Source organism: Lineus longissimus, chromosome 6 (assembly GCF_910592395.1).
Source record: "Lineus longissimus chromosome 6, tnLinLong1.2, whole genome shotgun sequence".
Lineage (NCBI taxonomy): Eukaryota > Metazoa > Nemertea > Pilidiophora > Heteronemertea > Lineidae > Lineus > Lineus longissimus.
Window position 1 is genome coordinate 5,313,511 of NC_088313.1, and position 16,136 is coordinate 5,329,646.

The following is a 16,136-nucleotide window of genomic DNA, read 5'->3' on the forward strand; positions in this document are numbered from 1 at the left end:
AAAAGTCTACAACACGCGGTATTCCGAGGCGGTCACCCATCCACGTACTAACCACGCTCGACGTTGCTTGGCTTCGGTGATCGGACGAGAACCGGTGTTTTCAACGTGATATGGTCGTAGACATTAGAGGCGGCGATGCGTAGGTTACTTATAATATCACTGCGCCTACTATAATGCGTCACATTTTGTGGTCAGAGGCATTATGTATGCCTACGTCACAGCTTCGTCGCATTACAGATGTGGTTGGGGCGCCCATTACACGACGGAGTCTACGCGTAGATATACAGTTCACGCAGGCTCGCACTGAAACAGAAACGGACGCACATTCAAGAACTGCACGCAGACCAACATCGGAAGAAGAGAGTGCCGACTGGACATCAAAGACGCCAACGGTTGGCAAGGTGTCTCATCACTAGGAACGCAGCGTGACGTCACGAGCTCTGACGTCACGAGCAGACTACTCCGAGGCTCCCTGACGTCATGAGAGACGCCAGCGCCATCTCCCGAATCAGGACTGACGTCACTAGCAGCAACTTCCACGCCGGTCTGAACTCAAAAAGCGTCCTAGTATAAACGCTTGGAAGCCAGTAGGCCTGCGCAGTGTTGGGCGGGGGGGGGGGGAGAGAGGGGAGGGATGATTTTCGACGGGCTTTAACCCGCGAATCACCTTTTTGACCGCAACGGTTAATTTGAGCCCCAAAACCACACAAGCAAGCCAATTTGACTGAAACTTAATCATTTTCATCACTTTAAACACACCTTATTCTCAATATAAGAAGAAGTATATTTGAAATGGAAAATAACATTCAACTGGTATGGTGAGACCACCCATTCGTCTCAAACGGAACTATAACCGCGAGCTGATTGGTTAAATACAGGTGCGGGACCTACAGGCCGGCCCCCTGGCTGCCATTTCCATTTCGCAAAATTCGATGGCCACCACATAAGGTAGCCTACATTTTCATTTTAACAATCGTACAAGGGAAGAAGAAACAAAATGATTGGGACATGAAGAGAAAAAGTCTACAACACGCGGTATTCCGAGGCGGTCACCCATCCACGTACTAACCACGCTCGACGTTGCTTGGCTTCGGTGATCGGACGAGAACCGGTGTTTTCAACGTGATATGGTCGTAGACATTAGAGGCGGCGATGCGTAGGTTACTTATAATATCACTGCGCCTACTATAATGCGTCATATTTTGTGGTCAGAGGCATTATGTATGCCTACGTCACAGCTTCGTCGCATTACAGATGTGGTTGGGGCGCCCATTACACGACGGAGTCTACGCGTAGACATACAGTTCACGCAGGCTCGCACTGAAACAGAAACGGACGCACATTCAAGAACTGCACGCAGACCAACATCGGAAGAAGAGAGTGCCGACTGGACATCAAAGACGCCAACGGTTGGCAAGGTGTCTCATCACTAGGAACGCAGCGTGACGTCACGAGCTCTGACGTCACGAGCAGACTACTCCGAGGCTCCCTGACGTCATGAGAGACGCCAGCGCCATCTCCCGAATCAGGACTGACGTCACTAGCAGCAACTTCCACGCCGGTCTGAACTCAAAAAGCGTCCTAGTATAAACGCTTGGAAGCCAGTAGGCCTGCGCAGTGTTGGGCGGGGGGGGGGGGAGAGAGGGGAGGGATGATTTTCGACGGGCTTTAACCCGCGAATCACCTTTTTGACCGCAACGGTTAATTTGAGCCCCAAAACCACACAAGCAAGCCAATTTGACTGAAACTTAATCATTTTCATCACTTTAAACACACCTTATTCTCAATATAAGAAGAAGTATATTTGAAATGGAAAATAACATTCAACTGGTATGGTGAGACCACCCATTCGTCTCAAACGGAACTATAACCGCGAGCTGATTGGTTAAATACAGGTGCGGGACCTACAGGCCGGCCCCCTGGCTGCCATTTCCATTTCGCAAAATTCGATGGCCACCACATAAGGTAGCCTACATTTTCATTTTAACAATCGTACAAGGGAAGAAGAAACAAAATGATTGGGACATGAAGAGAAAAAGTCTACAACACGCGGTATTCCGAGGCGGTCACCCATCCACGTACTAACCACGCTCGACGTTGCTTGGCTTCGGTGATCGGACGAGAACCGGTGTTTTCAACGTGATATGGTCGTAGACATTAGAGGCGGCGATGCGTAGGTTACTTATAATATCACTGCGCCTACTATAATGCGTCATATTTTGTGGTCAGAGGCATTATGTATGCCTACGTCACAGCTTCGTCGCATTACAGATGTGGTTGGGGCGCCCATTACACGACGGAGTCTACGCGTAGACATACAGTTCACGCAGGCTCGCACTGAAACAGAAACGGACGCACATTCAAGAACTGCACGCAGACCAACATCGGAAGAAGAGAGTGCCGACTGGACATCAAAGACGCCAACGGTTGGCAAGGTGTCTCATCACTAGGAACGCAGCGTGACGTCACGAGCTCTGACGTCACGAGCAGACTACTCCGAGGCTCCCTGACGTCATGAGAGACGCCAGCGCCATCTCCCGAATCAGGACTGACGTCACTAGCAGCAACTTCCACGCCGGTCTGAACTCAAAAAGCGTCCTAGTATAAACGCTTGGAAGCCAGTAGGCCTGCGCAGTGTTGGGCGGGGGGGGGAGAGAGGGGAGGGATGATTTTCGACGGGCTTTAACCCGCGAATCACCTTTTTGACCGCAACGGTTAATTTGAGCCCCAAAACCACACAAGCAAGCCAATTTGACTGAAACTTAATCATTTTCATCACTTTAAACACACCTTATTCTCAATATAAGAAGAAGTATATTTGAAATGGAAAATAACATTCAACTGGTATGGTGAGACCACCCATTCGTCTCAAACGGAATAATAACCGCGAGCTGATTGGTTAAATACAGGTGCGGGACCTACAGGCCGGCCCCCTGGCTGCCATTTCCATTTCGCAAAATTCGATGGCCACCACATAAGGTAGCCTACATTTTCATTTTAACAATCGTACAAGGGAAGAAGAAACAAAATGATTGGGACATGAAGAGAAAAAGTCTACAACACGCGGTATTCCGAGGCGGTCACCCATCCACGTACTAACCACGCTCGACGTTGCTTGGCTTCGGTGATCGGACGAGAACCGGTGTTTTCAACGTGATATGGTCGTAGACATTAGAGGCGGCGATGCGTAGGTTACTTATAATATCACTGCGCCTACTATAATGCGTCATATTTTGTGGTCAGAGGCATTATGTATGCCTACGTCACAGCTTCGTCGCATTACAGATGTGGTTGGGGCGCCCATTACACGACGGAGTCTACGCGTAGACATACAGTTCACGCAGGCTCGCACTGAAACAGAAACGGACGCACATTCAAGAACTGCACGCAGACCAACATCGGAAGAAGAGAGTGCCGACTGGACATCAAAGACGCCAACGGTTGGCAAGGTGTCTCATCACTAGGAACGCAGCGTGACGTCACGAGCTCTGACGTCACGAGCAGACTACTCCGAGGCTCCCTGACGTCATGAGAGACGCCAGCGCCATCTCCCGAATCAGGACTGACGTCACTAGCAGCAACTTCCACGCCGGTCAGAACTCAAAAAGCGTCCTAGTATAAACGCTTGGAAGCCAGTAGGCCTGCGCAGTGTTGGGCGGGGGGGGGGGGGAGAGAGGGGAGGGATGATTTTCGACGGGCTTTAACCCGCGAATCACCTTTTTGACCGCAACGGTTAATTTGAGCCCCAAAACCACACAAGCAAGCCAATTTGACTGAAACTTAATCATTTTCATCACTTTAAACACACCTTATTCTCAATATAAGAAGAAGTATATTTGAAATGGAAAATAACATTCAACTGGTATGGTGAGACCACCCATTCGTCTCAAACGGAACTATAACCGCGAGCTGATTGGTTAAATACAGGTGCGGGACCTACAGGCCGGCCCCCTGGCTGCCATTTCCATTTCGCAAAATTCGATGGCCACCACATAAGGTAGCCTACATTTTCATTTTAACAATCGTACAAGGGAAGAAGAAACAAAATGAGTGGGACATGAAGAGAAAAAGTCTACAACACGCGGTATTCCGAGGCGGTCACCCATCCACGTACTAACCACGCTCGACGTTGCTTGGCTTCGGTGATCGGACGAGAACCGGTGTTTTCAACGTGATATGGTCGTAGACATTAGAGGCGGCGATGCGTAGGTTACTTATAATATCACTGCGCCTACTATAATGCGTCATATTTTGTGGTCAGAGGCATTATGTATGCCTACGTCACAGCTTCGTCGCATTACAGATGTGGTTGGGGCGCCCATTACACGACGGAGTCTACGCGTAGACATACAGTTCACGCAGGCTCGCACTGAAACAGAAACGGACGCACATTCAAGAACTGCACGCAGACCAACATCGGAAGAAGAGAGTGCCGACTGGACATCAAAGACGCCAACGGTTGGCAAGGTGTCTCATCACTAGGAACGCAGCGTGACGTCACGAGCTCTGACGTCACGAGCAGACTACTCCGAGGCTCCCTGACGTCATGAGAGACGCCAGCGCCATCTCCCGAATCAGGACTGACGTCACTAGCAGCAACTTCCACGCCGGTCTGAACTCAAAAAGCGTCCTAGTATAAACGCTTGGAAGCCAGTAGGCCTGCGCAGTGTTGGGCGGGGGGGGGGGAGAGAGGGGAGGGATGATTTTCGACGGGCTTTAACCCGCGAATCACCTTTTTGACCGCAACGGTTAATTTGAGCCCCAAAACCACACAAGCAAGCCAATTTGACTGAAACTTAATCATTTTCATCACTTTAAACACACCTTATTCTCAATATAAGAAGAAGTATATTTGAAATGGAAAATAACATTCAACTGGTATGGTGAGACCACCCATTCGTCTCAAACGGAACTATAACCGCGAGCTGATTGGTTAAATACAGGTGCGGGACCTACAGGCCGGCCCCCTGGCTGCCATTTCCATTTCGCAAAATTCGATGGCCACCACATAAGGTAGCCTACATTTTCATTTTAACAATCGTACAAGGGAAGAAGAAACAAAATGATTGGGACATGAAGAGAAAAAGTCTACAACACGCGGTATTCCGAGGCGGTCACCCATCCACGTACTAACCACGCTCGACGTTGCTTGGCTTCGGTGATCGGACGAGAACCGGTGTTTTCAACGTGATATGGTCGTAGACATTAGAGGCGGCGATGCGTAGGTTACTTATAATATCACTGCGCCCACTATAATGCGTCATATTTTGTGGTCAGAGGCATTATGTATGCCTACGTCACAGCTTCGTCGCATTACAGATGTGGTTGGGGCGCCCATTACACGACGGAGTCTACGCGTAGACATACAGTTCACGCAGGCTCGCACTGAAACAGAAACGGACGCACATTCAAGAACTGCACGCAGACCAACATCGGAAGAAGAGAGTGCCGACTGGACATCAAAGACGCCAACGGTTGGCAAGGTGTCTCATCACTAGGAACGCAGCGTGACGTCACGAGCTCTGACGTCACGAGCAGACTACTCCGAGGCTCCCTGACGTCATGAGAGACGCCAGCGCCATCTCCCGAATCAGGACTGACGTCACTAGCAGCAACTTCCACGCCGGTCTGAACTCAAAAAGCGTCCTAGTATAAACGCTTGGAAGCCAGTAGGCCTGCGCAGTGTTGGGCGGGGGGGGGGGGGGGAGAGGGGAGGGATGATTTTCGACGGGCTTTAACCCGCGAATCACCTTTTTGACCGCAACGGTTAATTTGAGCCCTAAAACCACACAAGCAAGCCAATTTGACTGAAACTTAATCATTTTCATCACTTTAAACACACCTTATTCTCAATATAAGAAGAAGTATATTTGAAATGGAAAATAACATTCAACTGGTATGGTGAGACCACCCATTCGTCTCAAACGGAACTATAACCGCGAGCTGATTGGTTAAATACAGGTGCGGGACCTACAGGCCGGCCCCCTGGCTGCCATTTCCATTTCGCAAAATTCGATGGCCACCACATAAGGTAGCCTACATTTTCATTTTAACAATCGTACAAGGGAAGAAGAAACAAAATGATTGGGACATGAAGAGAAAAAGTCTACAACACGCGGTATTCCGAGGCGGTCACCCATCCACGTACTAACCACGCTCGACGTTGCTTGGCTTCGGTGATCGGACGAGAACCGGTGTTTTCAACGTGATATGGTCGTAGACATTAGAGGCGGCGATGCGTAGGTTACTTATAATATCACTGCGCCTACTATAATGCGTCATATTTTGTGGTCAGAGGCATTATGTATGCCTACGTCACAGCTTCGTCGCATTACAGATGTGGTTGGGGCGCCCATTACACGACGGAGTCTACGCGTAGACATACAGTTCACGCAGGCTCGCACTGAAACAGAAACGGACGCACATTCAAGAACTGCACGCAGACCAACATCGGAAGAAGAGAGTGCCGACTGGACATCAAAGACGCCAACGGTTGGCAAGGTGTCTCATCACTAGGAACGCAGCGTGACGTCACGAGCTCTGACGTCACGAGCAGACTACTCCGAGGCTCCCTGACGTCATGAGCGACGCCAGCGCCATCTCCCGAATCAGGACTGACGTCACTAGCAGCAACTTCCACGCCGGTCTGAACTCAAAAAGCGTCCTAGTATAAACGCTTGGAAGCCAGTAGGCCTGCGCAGTGTTGGGCGGGGGGGGGGGGGGGAGAGAGGGGAGGGATGATTTTCGACGGGCTTTAACCCGCGAATCACCTTTTTGACCGCAACGGTTAATTTGAGCCCCAAAACCACACAAGCAAGCCAATTTGACTGAAACTTAATCATTTTCATCACTTTAAACACACCTTATTCTCAATATAAGAAGAAGTATATTTGAAATGGAAAATAACATTCAACTGGTATGGTGAGACCACCCATTCGTCTCAAACGGAACTATAACCGCGAGCTGATTGGTTAAATACAGGTGCGGGACCTACAGGCCGGCCCCCTGGCTGCCATTTCCATTTCGCAAAATTCGATGGCCACCACATAAGGTAGCCTACATTTTCATTTTAACAATCGTACAAGGGAAGAAGAAACAAAATGATTGGGACATGAAGAGAAAAAGTCTACAACACGCGGTATTCCGAGGCGGTCACCCATCCACGTACTAACCACGCTCGACGTTGCTTGGCTTCGGTGATCGGACGAGAACCGGTGTTTTCAACGTGATATGGTCGTAGACATTAGAGGCGGCGATGCGTAGGTTACTTATAATATCACTGCGCCTACTATAATGCGTCATATTTTGTGGTCAGAGGCATTATGTATGCCTACGTCACAGCTTCGTCGCATTACAGATGTGGTTGGGGCGCCCATTACACGACGGAGTCTACGCGTAGACATACAGTTCACGCAGGCTCGCACTGAAACAGAAACGGACGCACATTCAAGAACTGCACGCAGACCAACATCGGAAGAAGAGAGTGCCGACTGGACATCAAAGACGCCAACGGTTGGCAAGGTGTCTCATCACTAGGAACGCAGCGTGACGTCACGAGCTCTGACGTCACGAGCAGACTACTCCGAGGCTCCCTGACGTCATGAGAGACGCCAGCGCCATCTCCCGAATCAGGACTGACGTCACTAGCAGCAACTTCCACGCCGGTCTGAACTCAAAAAGCGTCCTAGTATAAACGCTTGGAAGCCAGTAGGCCTGCGCAGTGTTGGGCGGGGGGGGGGGGGGGAGAGAGGGGAGGGATGATTTTCGACGGGCTTTAACCCGCGAATCACCTTTTTGACCGCAACGGTTAATTTGAGCCCCAAAACCACACAAGCAAGCCAATTTGACTGAAACTTAATCATTTTCATCACTTTAAACACACCTTATTCTCAATATAAGAAGAAGTATATTTGAAATGGAAAATAACATTCAACTGGTATGGTGAGACCACCCATTCGTCTCAAACGGAACTATAACCGCGAGCTGATTGGTTAAATACAGGTGCGGGACCTACAGGCCGGCCCCCTGGCTGCCATTTCCATTTCGCAAAATTCGATGGCCACCACATAAGGTAGCCTACATTTTCATTTTAACAATCGTACAAGGGAAGAAGAAACAAAATGATTGGGACATGAAGAGAAAAAGTCTACAACACGCGGTATTCCGAGGCGGTCACCCATCCACGTACTAACCACGCTCGACGTTGCTTGGCTTCGGTGATCGGACGAGAACCGGTGTTTTCAACGTGATATGGTCGTAGACATTAGAGGCGGCGATGCGTAGGTTACTTATAATATCACTGCGCCTACTATAATGCGTCATATTTTGTGGTCAGAGGCATTATGTATGCCTACGTCACAGCTTCGTCGCATTACAGATGTGGTTGGGGCGCCCATTACACGACGGAGTCTACGCGTAGACATACAGTTCACGCAGGCTCGCACTGAAACAGAAACGGACGCACATTCAAGAACTGCACGCAGACCAACATCGGAAGAAGAGAGTGCCGACTGGACATCAAAGACGCCAACGGTTGGCAAGGTGTCTCATCACTAGGAACGCAGCGTGACGTCACGAGCTCTGACGTCACGAGCAGACTACTCCGAGGCTCCCTGACGTCATGAGAGACGCCAGCGCCATCTCCCGAATCAGGACTGACGTCACTAGCAGCAACTTCCACGCCGGTCTGAACTCAAAAAGCGTCCTAGTATAAACGCTTGGAAGCCAGTAGGCCTGCGCAGTGTTGGGCGGGGGGGGGGGGGGAGAGAGGGGAGGGATGATTTTCGACGGGCTTTAACCCGCGAATCACCTTTTTGACCGCAACGGTTAATTTGAGCCCCAAAACCACACAAGCAAGCCAATTTGACTGAAACTTAATCATTTTCATCACTTTAAACACACCTTATTCTCAATATAAGAAGAAGTATATTTGAAATGGAAAATAACATTCAACTGGTATGGTGAGACCACCCATTCGTCTCAAACGGAACTATAACCGCGAGCTGATTGGTTAAATACAGGTGCGGGACCTACAGGCCGGCCCCCTGGCTGCCATTTCCATTTCGCAAAATTCGATGGCCACCACATAAGGTAGCCTACATTTTCATTTTAACAATCGTACAAGGGAAGAAGAAACAAAATGATTGGGACATGAAGAGAAAAAGTCTACAACACGCGGTATTCCGAGGCGGTCACCCATCCACGTACTAACCACGCTCGACGTTGCTTGGCTTCGGTGATCGGACGAGAACCGGTGTTTTCAACGTGATATGGTCGTAGACATTAGAGGCGGCGATGCGTAGGTTACTTATAATATCACTGCGCCTACTATAATGCGTCATATTTTGTGGTCAGAGGCATTATGTATGCCTACGTCACAGCTTCGTCGCATTACAGATGTGGTTGGGGCGCCCATTACACGACGGAGTCTACGCGTAGACATACAGTTCACGCAGGCTCGCACTGAAACAGAAACGGACGCACATTCAAGAACTGCACGCAGACCAACATCGGAAGAAGAGAGTGCCGACTGGACATCAAAGACGCCAACGGTTGGCAAGGTGTCTCATCACTAGGAACGCAGCGTGACGTCACGAGCTCTGACGTCACGAGCAGACTACTCCGAGGCTCCCTGACGTCATGAGAGACGCCAGCGCCATCTCCCGAATCAGGACTGACGTCACTAGCAGCAACTTCCACGCCGGTCTGAACTCAAAAAGCGTCCTAGTATAAACGCTTGGAAGCCAGTAGGCCTGCGCAGTGTTGGGCGGGGGGGGGGAGAGAGGGGAGGGATGATTTTCGACGGGCTTTAACCCGCGAATCACCTTTTTGACCGCAACGGTTAATTTGAGCCCCAAAACCACACAAGCAAGCCAATTTGACTGAAACTTAATCATTTTCATCACTTTAAACACACCTTATTCTCAATATAAGAAGAAGTATATTTGAAATGGAAAATAACATTCAACTGGTATGGTGAGACCACCCATTCGTCTCAAACGGAACTATAACCGCGAGCTGATTGGTTAAATACAGGTGCGGGACCTACAGGCCGGCCCCCTGGCTGCCATTTCCATTTCGCAAAATTCGATGGCCACCACATAAGGTAGCCTACATTTTCATTTTAACAATCGTACAAGGGAAGAAGAAACAAAATGATTGGGACATGAAGAGAAAAAGTCTACAACACGCGGTATTCCGAGGCGGTCACCCATCCACGTACTAACCACGCTCGACGTTGCTTGGCTTCGGTGATCGGACGAGAACCGGTGTTTTCAACGTGATATGGTCGTAGACATTAGAGGCGGCGATGCGTAGGTTACTTATAATATCACTGCGCCCACTATAATGCGTCATATTTTGTGGTCAGAGGCATTATGTATGCCTACGTCACAGCTTCGTCGCATTACAGATGTGGTTGGGGCGCCCATTACACGACGGAGTCTACGCGTAGACATACAGTTCACGCAGGCTCGCACTGAAACAGAAACGGACGCACATTCAAGAACTGCACGCAGACCAACATCGGAAGAAGAGAGTGCCGACTGGACATCAAAGACGCCAACGGTTGGCAAGGTGTCTCATCACTAGGAACGCAGCGTGACGTCACGAGCTCTGACGTCACGAGCAGACTACTCCGAGGCTCCCTGACGTCATGAGAGACGCCAGCGCCATCTCCCGAATCAGGACTGACGTCACTAGCAGCAACTTCCACGCCGGTCTGAACTCAAAAAGCGTCCTAGTATAAACGCTTGGAAGCCAGTAGGCCTGCGCAGTGTTGGGCGGGGGGGGGGGGAGAGAGGGGAGGGATGATTTTCGACGGGCTTTAACCCGCGAATCACCTTTTTGACCGCAACGGTTAATTTGAGCCCTAAAACCACACAAGCAAGCCAATTTGACTGAAACTTAATCATTTTCATCACTTTAAACACACCTTATTCTCAATATAAGAAGAAGTATATTTGAAATGGAAAATAACATTCAACTGGTATGGTGAGACCACCCATTCGTCTCAAACGGAACTATAACCGCGAGCTGATTGGTTAAATACAGGTGCGGGACCTACAGGCCGGCCCCCTGGCTGCCATTTCCATTTCGCAAAATTCGATGGCCACCACATAAGGTAGCCTACATTTTCATTTTAACAATCGTACAAGGGAAGAAGAAACAAAATGATTGGGACATGAAGAGAAAAAGTCTACAACAAGCGGTATTCCGAGGCGGTCACCCATCCACGTACTAACCACGCTCGACGTTGCTTGGCTTCGGTGATCGGACGAGAACCGGTGTTTTCAACGTGATATGGTCGTAGACATTAGAGGCGGCGATGCGTAGGTTACTTATAATATCACTGCGCCTACTATAATGCGTCATATTTTGTGGTCAGAGGCATTATGTATGCCTACGTCACAGCTTCGTCGCATTACAGATGTGGTTGGGGCGCCCATTACACGACGGAGTCTACGCGTAGACATACAGTTCACGCAGGCTCGCACTGAAACAGAAACGGACGCACATTCAAGAACTGCACGCAGACCAACATCGGAAGAAGAGAGTGCCGACTGGACATCAAAGACGCCAACGGTTGGCAAGGTGTCTCATCACTAGGAACGCAGCGTGACGTCACGAGCTCTGACGTCACGAGCAGACTACTCCGAGGCTCCCTGACGTCATGAGCGACGCCAGCGCCATCTCCCGAATCAGGACTGACGTCACTAGCAGCAACTTCCACGCCGGTCTGAACTCAAAAAGCGTCCTAGTATAAACGCTTGGAAGCCAGTAGGCCTGCGCAGTGTTGGGCGGGGGGGGGGGGGGGGGAGAGAGGGGGGGGATGATTTTCGACGGGCTTTAACCCGCGAATCACCTTTTTGACCGCAACGGTTAATTTGAGCCCCAAAACCACACAAGCAAGCCAATTTGACTGAAACTTAATCATTTTCATCACTTTAAACACACCTTATTCTCAATATAAGAAGAAGTATATTTGAAATGGAAAATAACATTCAACTGGTATGGTGAGACCACCCATTCGTCTCAAACGGAACTATAACCGCGAGCTGATTGGTTAAATACAGGTGCGGGACCTACAGGCCGGCCCCCTGGCTGCCATTTCCATTTCGCAAAATTCGATGGCCACCACATAAGGTAGCCTACATTTTCATTTTAACAATCGTACAAGGGAAGAAGAAACAAAATGATTGGGACATGAAGAGAAAAAGTCTACAACACGCGGTATTCCGAGGCGGTCACCCATCCACGTACTAACCACGCTCGACGTTGCTTGGCTTCGGTGATCGGACGAGAACCGGTGTTTTCAACGTGATATGGTCGTAGACATTAGAGGCGGCGATGCGTAGGTTACTTATAATATCACTGCGCCTACTATAATGCGTCATATTTTGTGGTCAGAGGCATTATGTATGCCTACGTCACAGCTTCGTCGCATTACAGATGTGGTTGGGGCGCCCATTACACGACGGAGTCTACGCGTAGACATACAGTTCACGCAGGCTCGCACTGAAACAGAAACGGACGCACATTCAAGAACTGCACGCAGACCAACATCGGAAGAAGAGAGTGCCGACTGGACATCAAAGACGCCAACGGTTGGCAAGGTGTCTCATCACTAGGAACGCAGCGTGACGTCACGAGCTCTGACGTCACGAGCAGACTACTCCGAGGCTCCCTGACGTCATGAGAGACGCCAGCGCCATCTCCCGAATCAGGACTGACGTCACTAGCAGCAACTTCCACGCCGGTCTGAACTCAAAAAGCGTCCTAGTATAAACGCTTGGAAGCCAGTAGGCCTGCGCAGTGTTGGGCGGGGGGGGGGAGAGAGGGGAGGGATGATTTTCGACGGGCTTTAACCCGCGAATCACCTTTTTGACCGCAACGGTTAATTTGAGCCCCAAAACCACACAAGCAAGCCAATTTGACTGAAACTTAATCATTTTCATCACTTTAAACACACCTTATTCTCAATATAAGAAGAAGTATATTTGAAATGGAAAATAACATTCAACTGGTATGGTGAGACCACCCATTCGTCTCAAACGGAACTATAACCGCGAGCTGATTGGTTAAATACAGGTGCGGGACCTACAGGCCGGCCCCCTGGCTGCCATTTCCATTTCGCAAAATTCGATGGCCACCACATAAGGTAGCCTACATTTTCATTTTAACAATCGTACAAGGGAAGAAGAAACAAAATGATTGGGACATGAAGAGAAAAAGTCTACAACACGCGGTATTCCGAGGCGGTCACCCATCCACGTACTAACCACGCTCGACGTTGCTTGGCTTCGGTGATCGGACGAGAACCGGTGTTTTCAACGTGATATGGTCGTAGACATTAGAGGCGGCGATGCGTAGGTTACTTATAATATCACTGCGCCTACTATAATGCGTCATATTTTGTGGTCAGAGGCATTATGTATGCCTACGTCACAGCTTCGTCGCATTACAGATGTGGTTGGGGCGCCCATTACACGACGGAGTCTACGCGTAGACATACAGTTCACGCAGGCTCGCACTGAAACAGAAACGGACGCACATTCAAGAACTGCACGCAGACCAACATCGGAAGAAGAGAGTGCCGACTGGACATCAAAGACGCCAATGGTTGGCAAGGTGTCTCATCACTAGGAACGCAGCGTGACGTCACGAGCTCTGACGTCACGAGCAGACTACTCCGAGGCTCCCTGACGTCATGAGAGACGCCAGCGCCATCTCCCGAATCAGGACTGACGTCACTAGCAGCAACTTCCACGCCGGTCTGAACTCAAAAAGCGTCCTAGTATAAACGCTTGGAAGCCAGTAGGCCTGCGCAGTGTTGGGCGGGGGGGGGGAGAGAGGGGAGGGATGATTTTCGACGGGCTTTAACCCGCGAATCACCTTTTTGACCGCAACGGTTAATTTGAGCCCCAAAACCACACAAGCAAGCCAATTTGACTGAAACTTAATCATTTTCATCACTTTAAACACACCTTATTCTCAATATAAGAAGAAGTATATTTGAAATGGAAAATAACATTCAACTGGTATGGTGAGACCACCCATTCGTCTCAAACGGAACTATAACCGCGAGCTGATTGGTTAAATACAGGTGCGGGACCTACAGGCCGGCCCCCTGTCTGCCATTTCCATTTCGCAAAATTCGATGGCCACCACATAAGGTAGCCTACATTTTCATTTTAACAATCGTACAAGGGAAGAAGAAACAAAATGATTGGGACATGAAGAGAAAAAGTCTACAACACGCGGTATTCCGAGGCGGTCACCCATCCACGTACTAACCACGCTCGACGTTGCTTGGCTTCGGTGATCGGACGAGAACCGGTGTTTTCAACGTGATATGGTCGTAGACATTAGAGGCGGCGATGCGTAGGTTACTTATAATATCACTGCGCCTACTATAATGCGTCATATTTTGTGGTCAGAGGCATTATGTATGCCTACGTCACAGCTTCGTCGCATTACAGATGTGGTTGGGGCGCCCATTACACGACGGAGTCTACGCGTAGACATACAGTTCACGCAGGCTCGCACTGAAACAGAAACGGACGCACATTCAAGAACTGCACGCAAACCAACATCGGAAGAAGAGAGTGCCGACTGGACATCAAAGACGCCAACGGTTGGCAAGGTGTCTCATCACTAGGAACGCAGCGTGACGTCACGAGCTCTGACGTCACGAGCAGACTACTCCGAGGCTCCCTGACGTCATGAGAGACGCCAGCGCCATCTCCCGAATCAGGACTGACGTCACTAGCAGCAACTTCCACGCCGGTCTGAACTCAAAAAGCGTCCTAGTATAAACGCTTGGAAGCCAGTAGGCCTGCGCAGTGTTGGGCGGGGGGGGGGGGGGAGAGAGGGGAGGGATGATTTTCGACGGGCTTTAACCCGCGAATCACCTTTTTGACCGCAACGGTTAATTTGAGCCCCAAAACCACACAAGCAAGCCAATTTGACTGAAACTTAATCATTTTCATCACTTTAAACACACCTTATTCTCAATATAAGAAGAAGTATATTTGAAATGGAAAATAACATTCAACTGGTATGGTGAGACCACCCATTCGTCTCAAACGGAACTATAACCGCGAGCTGATTGGTTAAATACAGGTGCGGGACCTACAGGCCGGCCCCCTGGCTGCCATTTCCATTTCGCAAAATTCGATGGCCACCACATAAGGTAGCCTACATTTTCATTTTAACAATCGTACAAGGGAAGAAGAAACAAAATGATTGGGACATGAAGAGAAAAAGTCTACAACACGCGGTATTCCGAGGCGGTCACCCATCCACGTACTAACCACGCTCGACGTTGCTTGGCTTCGGTGATCGGACGAGAACCGGTGTTTTCAACGTGATATGGTCGTAGACATTAGAGGCGGCGATGCGTAGGTTACTTATAATATCACTGCGCCTACTATAATGCGTCATATTTTGTGGTCAGAGGCATTATGTATGCCTACGTCACAGCTTCGTCGCATTACAGATGTGGTTGGGGCGCCCATTACACGACGGAGTCTACGCGTAGACATACAGTTCACGCAGGCTCGCACTGAAACAGAAACGGACGCACATTCAAGAACTGCACGCAGACCAACATCGGAAGAAGAGAGTGCCGACTGGACATCAAAGACGCCAACGGTTGGCAAGGTGTCTCATCACTAGGAACGCAGCGTGACGTCACGAGCTCTGACGTCACGAGCAGACTACTCCGAGGCTCCCTGACGTCATGAGAGACGCCAGCGCCATCTCCCGAATCAGGACTGACGTCACTAGCAGCAACTTCCACGCCGGTCTGAACTCAAAAAGCGTCCTAGTATAAACGCTTGGAAACCAGTAGGCCTGCGCAGTGTTGGGCGGGGGGGGGGGGGAGAGAGGGGAGGGATGATTTTCGACGGGCTTTAACCCGCGAATCACCTTTTTGACCGCAACGGTTAATTTGAGCCCCAAAACCACACAAGCAAGCCAATTTGACTGAAACTTAATCATTTTCATCACTTTAAACACACCTTATTCTCAATATAAGAAGAAGTATATTTGAAATGGAAAATAACATTCAACTGGTATGGTGAGACCACCCATTCGTCTCAAACGGAACTATAACCGCGAGCTGATTGGTTAAA

General features: G+C 49.6%; 16 non-coding genes across 16 annotated transcripts; all 16 read right to left on the reverse strand.

Annotated features, from left to right (window-relative positions):
* Positions 1 to 3: 3 nt before the first annotated feature.
* On the reverse strand, positions 4 to 122 carry LOC135490283 (5S ribosomal RNA). The gene has a single exon (XR_010447493.1). It is a non-coding gene; the product is annotated as a 5S ribosomal RNA (ribosomal RNA).
* Positions 123 to 1,020: 898 nt separating this feature from the next.
* LOC135490284 (5S ribosomal RNA) lies at positions 1,021 to 1,139 on the reverse strand. Its single transcript, XR_010447494.1, has one exon. It is a non-coding gene; the product is annotated as a 5S ribosomal RNA (ribosomal RNA).
* Positions 1,140 to 2,037: 898 nt separating this feature from the next.
* Positions 2,038 to 2,156, reverse strand: LOC135490285 (5S ribosomal RNA). Its single transcript, XR_010447495.1, has one exon. It is a non-coding gene; the product is annotated as a 5S ribosomal RNA (ribosomal RNA).
* Positions 2,157 to 3,051: 895 nt separating this feature from the next.
* On the reverse strand, positions 3,052 to 3,170 carry LOC135490286 (5S ribosomal RNA). Its single transcript, XR_010447496.1, has one exon. It is a non-coding gene; the product is annotated as a 5S ribosomal RNA (ribosomal RNA).
* An 899-nt stretch (positions 3,171 to 4,069) lies between these two features.
* On the reverse strand, positions 4,070 to 4,188 carry LOC135490287 (5S ribosomal RNA). The gene has a single exon (XR_010447497.1). It is a non-coding gene; the product is annotated as a 5S ribosomal RNA (ribosomal RNA).
* Positions 4,189 to 5,085: 897 nt separating this feature from the next.
* LOC135490288 (5S ribosomal RNA) lies at positions 5,086 to 5,204 on the reverse strand. The gene has a single exon (XR_010447498.1). It is a non-coding gene; the product is annotated as a 5S ribosomal RNA (ribosomal RNA).
* Positions 5,205 to 6,103: 899 nt separating this feature from the next.
* LOC135490289 (5S ribosomal RNA) lies at positions 6,104 to 6,222 on the reverse strand. Its single transcript, XR_010447499.1, has one exon. It is a non-coding gene; the product is annotated as a 5S ribosomal RNA (ribosomal RNA).
* A 901-nt stretch (positions 6,223 to 7,123) lies between these two features.
* LOC135490290 (5S ribosomal RNA) lies at positions 7,124 to 7,242 on the reverse strand. The gene has a single exon (XR_010447500.1). It is a non-coding gene; the product is annotated as a 5S ribosomal RNA (ribosomal RNA).
* Positions 7,243 to 8,143: 901 nt separating this feature from the next.
* Positions 8,144 to 8,262, reverse strand: LOC135490291 (5S ribosomal RNA). Its single transcript, XR_010447501.1, has one exon. It is a non-coding gene; the product is annotated as a 5S ribosomal RNA (ribosomal RNA).
* Positions 8,263 to 9,162: 900 nt separating this feature from the next.
* Positions 9,163 to 9,281, reverse strand: LOC135490292 (5S ribosomal RNA). Its single transcript, XR_010447502.1, has one exon. It is a non-coding gene; the product is annotated as a 5S ribosomal RNA (ribosomal RNA).
* Positions 9,282 to 10,177: 896 nt separating this feature from the next.
* LOC135490294 (5S ribosomal RNA) lies at positions 10,178 to 10,296 on the reverse strand. The gene has a single exon (XR_010447504.1). It is a non-coding gene; the product is annotated as a 5S ribosomal RNA (ribosomal RNA).
* An 898-nt stretch (positions 10,297 to 11,194) lies between these two features.
* Positions 11,195 to 11,313, reverse strand: LOC135490459 (5S ribosomal RNA). The gene has a single exon (XR_010447660.1). It is a non-coding gene; the product is annotated as a 5S ribosomal RNA (ribosomal RNA).
* A 903-nt stretch (positions 11,314 to 12,216) lies between these two features.
* Positions 12,217 to 12,335, reverse strand: LOC135490295 (5S ribosomal RNA). Its single transcript, XR_010447505.1, has one exon. It is a non-coding gene; the product is annotated as a 5S ribosomal RNA (ribosomal RNA).
* An 896-nt stretch (positions 12,336 to 13,231) lies between these two features.
* Positions 13,232 to 13,350, reverse strand: LOC135490296 (5S ribosomal RNA). Its single transcript, XR_010447506.1, has one exon. It is a non-coding gene; the product is annotated as a 5S ribosomal RNA (ribosomal RNA).
* An 896-nt stretch (positions 13,351 to 14,246) lies between these two features.
* On the reverse strand, positions 14,247 to 14,365 carry LOC135490297 (5S ribosomal RNA). Its single transcript, XR_010447507.1, has one exon. It is a non-coding gene; the product is annotated as a 5S ribosomal RNA (ribosomal RNA).
* Positions 14,366 to 15,265: 900 nt separating this feature from the next.
* Positions 15,266 to 15,384, reverse strand: LOC135490298 (5S ribosomal RNA). Its single transcript, XR_010447508.1, has one exon. It is a non-coding gene; the product is annotated as a 5S ribosomal RNA (ribosomal RNA).
* Between the last annotated feature and the right edge of the window lie 752 nt (positions 15,385 to 16,136).